Source organism: Silene latifolia, chromosome Y (assembly GCF_048544455.1).
Source record: "Silene latifolia isolate original U9 population chromosome Y, ASM4854445v1, whole genome shotgun sequence".
In the NCBI taxonomy this organism is placed as follows: Eukaryota; Viridiplantae; Streptophyta; class Magnoliopsida; order Caryophyllales; family Caryophyllaceae; genus Silene; species Silene latifolia.
In genome coordinates, this window is record NC_133538.1 from 404,474,002 (window position 1) to 404,481,970 (window position 7,969).

Genomic DNA, 7,969 nt, shown 5'->3' on the forward strand with positions numbered 1-7,969 from the left:
AGTAAAGTAGGAGAGAGGGGGCTGAAAGTAATAAAAAATTGGCGATCGAATTTTTAAATTTGGCGATGAAAATCGATCGCCAACTTTGGCGACTACCTAATTTCGGTCGCCAAATTCAAAAAGTCGATCGCCACGTAGATTCCCTTTTAAAATGACACCTGGTTTGTACTAAAAATTTTAGCGATCGATTGTCAATTTGGCGACTGAAATTCAGTCGCCAAATTGGCGACTACCCATAATTCAGTCGCCAAATCCAAAATTTCGGTCGCCACGTTTGATTCCTTTTTTGAAAAAGTCAGTCGCCATATTGGCGACTAATTTCAGTCGCCAATTTGAAAATCAGTCGCCAATTTGGCGACTACTTCTTTCAGTCGCCAAATTTCGGTCGCCTGTTTCAGGTTTTCTTGTAGTGTCCTATTACTGTTTATGTCACATGATGAGGAAGTTATATTAAAGTGATGTCATTGTTTATGATGACATGTTGCACTACTGATTGTTATCTTAACTTGGAATGACGTTATTATGTCTTTTAACGCTTATTCCCTACTTCTCATTCTCACATGATTCACATGATAAGTTTTTTACTTATTCTTTACTTTATTGCTTAATTATAATGTAATATGGCTGGGGGAACCTTGAGTTACTCCAATCGAATGTGGCATTCATTTTTAGTAAATGGACAGGTTGTAAATTGGTGCTTACAAAATTTTGACAAGTAAGCTAGCGAGCATTGTACTTACAATGACTTACCCTACACGTTGTAGATTAAGCTCGTGCTTAGTTTTGTATCTGAGCTTTATTGAGGGATCAGGATCCCTTGTAGTAAGTTGAATTTTTGTATAAAAATTCTCTAACCTTATGTTTTTGTTTTATGATTAAGTAACTTCGTGGTTTTTATTATTAAAGTTTTTAAAATCTCGCATTTTCCGCTGCAATAATTGTGTTTATTTTGTTGTATAACCGGGAGGGTTCATAGTTGCGTTTCAGAGCTGTAACTTTAACACCCTGTTATTTTCTGAATTATTTACCAAGTGTTATTTCATCGTACGTTATTTAGGAGTCGTTTGGTTCACCATGGGAAGATAGAATTCCCGGGAAGACTAAATTCATATGAAGTTGAAAATCATGTGAATTGTAGAAATCTTGTTTGGTTGGATGTGGGAACTTGAATTCATGTGGGAACTCCCACTTACCTAGGGGAGGCTAGGTAAGTGACTTCCTACATTATGTAGGAATTGGAGTTCCATAGGAAGTTCTACTTCCCATGAATTGGGCAACCAAACAAACCTTCATTTACCTACTTCCCATGATTTTTCAATTCCTATAAATTTGGAAGGCAACCAAACAACCCCTTACTTTTGTATTTGAAGTCGGAGACCTTAAAACTGTATTTGTTTATTTATTATATTATATTACTATGGGAAAATAAAACTATTTTGAGCCTATTTAATATTTACTGGTTTTGGATTATATAAAAAATGATACGTTATTTGTGAAACTCGACTTTGATTTTTATTTGGACTATGGCCCAACTTATGACTCAAAAATAAATAATAATATTTATAATAAAACCTAAACCCATCTTATACATCCTCTAAACCAAGTTTTGGTCTTATAAACTTTGACGGCTAATATTTCCATATTTTCCCCTTTATTTCTTTTCTTCTATGCTGCTTTTGTGACAAGTGGAAGAACATCGACAACAAAGCCAATCACGATTTTTCCATCGCTCTTCTCTCCCTTCCTTCGTATTCTTTAAATTCTTGTGATTTTAAAGTAAAAGAATTTTTGGATTAAGCTAGCTTAGATTGACCGTCTCGAGAGGTCTTTTACCCTTTTTAAAATTAAGAGCATGTTCGATTTGACATTTAAACAATTTTTACATACTTTTGGTAACGATGAATTTCTACTGGCTTTTGAATATTGTTTTATGTGACCCATTGATGCAGGAGCAATGGGTAATAACGAAGTATTGAAATGAAATCTGTCGAAATGAAGATTATTGAACACTCGTCATGATTATTCAAAATGCTCCGGTATTATTCTGGCGTCTTCAGTGTTTACTTGACATCCAAGGTAGTGATATCGAGACTTCTTGCTTAAGGAGTCATGATATAAAATAAGCACGAATTTTACCAAATTGATGTAAAAATACTCGAATTTTGATGTTTGATTTTTGAATAATAAAATACGCAGCGGAAATAAAGTGTTTTTGGTGTTTTTTTTTTGTATGATAGATGCACGACAAAAAATAAAAGGGATATGAATTAGTTGTGAAAATCTCGCAAGACCCTCAACTAAAACTAGGATATGACGTGAACAACTCTCCTCCCTCGCAAGGAACTCGAAACTGAACACGAATGGTGGCTCTCACCTCGCAAGGAAGAAATAAAGAACTTATAACTCGTAAGCAATAAGCACACAACAAGAAATTCTTGTATTAATTCTCATTTCTCAAACTCTTTTTGATTTTTTTAAAACTGCTACAAAGACCCTTATTTATAGTGCTAGGATTGACATCTTATTTCTAATAGAAGACAATAATATCTTTCTTAAACTAAATAGGAAATAATAACTATTCTAGTTACAATTAGGAAACTAGATTTCCTAAACTTATTAGGAAACAATAATAACAACCTGACTCGAATTAGGAAACTAATTCCATTCGTCCTTTGATTGTCTTAGTTCGTCCAATTTGCGTCACCCGCGTAAAAGTTGGACAGCTCACCGTAAAACGACCATATCTCCTTCGTTACTTAACCAAATAAAGCATGTGACCACTCGTTGGAAAGCTTACATCATGTACTTTCATTTAAAATAGGAATCATCCCAAAATTAGCCATATTTGCGGAGATATTTAGCTTTTAAATCAAGTGAACGAATCTGAATTGTTAAGAATGACTTGAACTTGCATTTTGAACATATACCCATGTCCCTTGTATCAAGTCATATCCTAGTATGTTTAGAATTTAGGAATAAGTACTATAAGGTACAATAGTTTATTTAATTCGAGTTAATTATTTAATTAAAGAGTTGTAGTAATACTTTCCTAAAATCTTTAGGAAAGCTTTCCTAATTCTAGTTCTTTCCTAATTCTAGCTAGCTTGGTAGGCAAGTAATTTGTGTTATGGTAATTAAAGGAAACCGATATAGGGTGTATGTCCTTCATATTTTAGATACATCAAATAAAATCAAAGTTGAGTGTTAAACTTAATTGCTTGCGAGCATGCCTTACTAGTCTTGCGAGATTAGCGTTCTTTTCTTCCTTGCGAGGTTGAGAGTTGAGTGTGAGTCAATCCTTGAGAGGTGAGAGTCATACAAACCAGTTGTGAGTTGTTACAAATTTCTTGCAAGGAAAGAGTTCAATTTACTTCATATCCTTTACAATTTTCGTTGTTCATATATTAAAAACAAAACAAAAACATATACGTAAATTCCGCTGCGACCATTACCGAACAGCCCAACGCACTGTTCAATCTTAGTCCAAGTTATTTTACATCACCCATAGTCACCTGTTGGAATTATTTATGCAGCAGGAGCTAAGGGCGAGGGTCCTTCTTTTTCAAACCAAAGGAACATTCCATGGAGCTGTGCAAAGCAATGAAACAATTGAATGCATTTTTTTAGATAAAAATGAAGCTCAGGAAACCTAATGTAATACCCGCCCTTTTGGAGACCCTTTGACCAGCATTGACTGATCTTGGGAGCAGTAATAGTCCTTAGAAGTGCGTGCCAAAGTTACCTTGGGTTGTGAGTTATGTGTGGTACTGGATAGAGTAGAGGCTACTCGATCGAGTAGCTTGGATACTCGATCGAGTATGTGGGCTACTCGATCGAGTAACGGGTTTTAAGTGAGGGTTTATAATCGCATTTTGTTAAATCCGCAAGTCATTTCCGCCTCATTTCTTCATATCCTTAGGTCGCCTCTTTTCCTTCCCTTCACCATATAACCTCCATGGAAGCCTTTGAAGGTTCTTGTGCCTTAGGAGAGCATAGCTTGAGTCGGGTAGCGGTCTTTTGCCAGGTTTCTTCTTGTAGGTATGTCGTCATCATCATCCGTATCCTTGTCTTTGTAGTTAGGGTTTACTTGGTAGTGATAGATGATTGTGTTGTGGATATAGGTGTTGCTTGATTGCTGGATATTTTGTATGTTGGCATGGAGTGGTTGCAGTTGCTTAAAGGTAGGTTCGCCTACTCAGTTTCCGTGGATAGTCTAGTGTGTCGGTTGTTGTGTCGTGGTTGTTGGATTGTGGTTGTGTTTGTGTGGTAGCGTATATGCAGTAGTCGGTTGGTGTATAAAAATTGTTGGTTGTTGTGTATTGCAGCTATCTATGATTGTTTGTCTCTGATTCTCGAGGTGTGTCCTCGGCTGAGTGGAGTCACTTGCGGGAGTGGCTTCACGCCCTAGTTTCGCCCTCCGTGGAACCCACCACGGGAGGGGATGTGCATATTAATGGGATAGGGTTATCGCTCGGTATGATGAGCGGGGATTTGGTGGGTACGGCTGCGGTCCCCCACTGGCAGGGCTGGTCCAGTGGACAGTCGGTGACGGATATTGGTTGGAGTGGGTGTGATTGTGTGTGTGACTGATTGTGTTGTGTTGTGTTGATAGATGTTGTTGGTTTTGTCATGTCTTATCTCAGTACTGACCTTGTGTGGTTGTCTTGTTATTTCTATGTGTCTGCTGTGATCCCTTATAGTGAGCAGTCGGTCTTAGCAGGTGTTGATGTCGTTGCTAGCTGGAGTCCTGGCGGGAGGAGTTCTCACGAGTTTCGATATAGATAGTGTGTAGCTCACGAGTTGTATCTTTATTCTGTTAAGCTGGTTGTAACGTTTGTAATATAACTATAATTGTTCTTTTATCGACTTTTGATGATTACTTACCTCGGGCAACCGAGATGGTAATGCTCTTATATGCTAAGAAAGGCCTAGTTAAGGCTCCTCTGAATATGGGGGTGTTATAAAGTGGTATCAGAGCGACGATTTTGGAACCTGTAACCAATGAACATAATGAACGTAGTGAGTCTAATAAAATGAACCTGGTGTATGTATGATGAGAGCCCCAGCTGATGCTAGGTTTTGGGTGAGTAGGCGCCCTCATTTCAAAATCTTGGCCTCATTGTACTTAAGCCAGTCACAGGGTATGGGATGTGGAGTTCGTGTGTATGTATGTAATGTGTATGTTGATTGCGTCGGAACTATTTGAGGTCGAGTCTTTGCTAAAGTAGATATGAGCATGGTAGTTGCGTTTAGATTGTGTGTGGTGAAGTTTTGGTAGAATTAGTGAGCTTATACGATGCTTATAAGAAACATAAAAAGAGTTTTATTTACACTACTACAAAAAATGCCTAGGAAACCGGTTGAAAATGGCCTAAGACACCGGTTTATAACCGGTCTATATCTAATAGGTCTCTTAGCCTATGAAACCGGTTATTTTCCCCGGTTTCTTTTGTCATATTTAAGAAACCTGTTACCATAAATAACTGGTATCTTTGAAAAGTGTTTAAAAGACCTGTTATTAGCCAAAACCGGTGTCTTTGATCCCATATTTGAGATCGTTTATTGACCAAAACAGGTCTCTTAAGTTTACGTAAAAATAAAAAAAAAATAGCAATCAAGAAAATCAAGATACGTGTAAATATATTTATTGCAAATATTAAAAAGATACATTATCATCATTAACTTACAAAAGCAACCTTGTCTCTTTGTGAAACATGATCTGGCTTCGATAAATATACGATATTACAAGCAAATTCGAAGCAAAGAAGACATTACATAAGTTCAGAAAAACAAAAAAGTAGTGAGGGTCGTCATGACAAAAAGTGGCGACATGCTCAAATTTACTCTGGATGAAGATTCTTGGCTCCTTTTTCCTATTCTCTGTCTCGTGATCCATCATACATCTGCACACTGAACACATTAACCAATTGATTACACATAATAAGTTAATTAAGATGAACAAATTGTATGATGTAAATGATGATGACTTAATCGTTGATAATCACAGTCATTGTCTGGACTTAAGCTCACCAACATAAAATAATATTAACAATAGTCAGCAAATATCATAGTCCATAACTAAGATAAAACGAATGGAATATACTATCTCGTTAAGTTTCATTATGAATGAACTCCCTTGAATGTACTCAAGGAGCTGATTATAGATTTTCACAAAGGGAAGGGAACACTAGCCAAGTGAGATAGAATTCTACCTTTACTATTCACCTAATGCCCAAATTTGCAATAAATACATATATGAATAAGAGGTGTAAATCCCTGAATGTTTAACAGTTCCAAAAAGAAAGCAAAATACAAAGAAAGGAAAAAATTATAGATGAATGAACTACCTCGCCTACATGCAGCACCACGTAGCAGCCATAACCAGCAACCAGCAAGTAGCCAGCAGTTCAGACCTGTAGGTAGCCGGCAGCAGCAACACCGACAGTAGCTATCAGAAGTTGGCAGCAGCTAACATCATAACACCAGCCACAAGCGCACTAAAACAACTAACAGTCAGCCAGTCCAGCACAACACCATCACAAAACCAGTAGGCATGATCGTCAAGCAGTCAATAGAAGCCTGAAGTATCTTGAAGCATTTAGCAGCATGACAATAGTCGCAACACATCCAATATGTACAACATTAACTACTAGTCAACCAGCATAATAGAAAAACAGCAGGCCAGGACATCAACCATGACCCTCATGCTCAAGTTATTGTCTCGTCGACCTACAGATATCCTCCATCAACCAATGTCAACCCAAATGACAATAGTTAAGCACCAACCAGTTAAATGAAATCATCCCTAAAATTACCCAACTAAAATTCTACACTTTACATATAAAAATTACGAATAATTTCACAGATTATAATCCACGACAATAACCATCAATTTAGCATGACATCACTGAATCAACTCCCATTAAACTATTAGTAATTTAACAGTCACCAAGACTAACCAGGAAAAAAAATCAACAATAGGGACAAACCACACACGCAATTTCCTATTACTACACATACAATATCCTAATAAAAACAAGTTAAAAATTCATTCATTACCGTTGATACAACAATTGTCCAAACTAGAATTTTTCCAGCCCCATATCGTCCCTCAAATTGCCTCCTCCTACTCCTGAAATTCGGATTTATGAGGACAAGGAGAATGAAGTTAAATAATTGAATTACAAATATTTTAATCTCTATTATCTAATTAGGATCTCAAAAAATAATAATAATAAGCGATGGAGGTAGAAGGAAATGAGAACCGACATAGTACGGAGTAATATAGAGAAGTAAATGGGGAGAAACAGCAGCTAGATTCCTAGAAAGTGTTTCGCGGCATGTAGGATACAACATCACTACCCCACTAAATATAGATAAGTGGTTGTTGCCCCAATATACGGAGCTCCAATGGCCTGTATGTACTATGTAGGATACGACATCATTACCCAATATAAATGTAGATACAATGGCAGGAAACCAAAATGAATTTCGGAAATTGAAATAGAAATAGAAACAATATACAGAGCTTGTTCATTTACTATTATGGTTTTCCATATGGCTTCAACGAAATAATAGTATTCCACAACACAAGAGACGCATAATCAAGGAGCAAGCACTTTGGAAAGATAGTTTCACCAAAAGGACTCTGAGTACGACGGTTGAATATAACCAACCTCAACGAAGTTTTAACAGTATAAAAGGGCGGTTTTCAGATGACCTATGTACTGCTTTGAGAACTACTCCACACAAATGCTAAAAACCAGAATAGTAAGATAGTACATAATTTAACAAATGCTAAAAACCAGAGTACGGCGATGTATCCTAGTTTTGCACCCTCTTATAGCAAGATAGTCTTATTCTTGAACAAGATTTGAACCTATCTCAATTCAGACCTGTCCTTTTTAGGGTTTTCTTGGTTAAAACCAGAATTAAGGAGATTATTATTTAACTTGACTTGTGGAAATTG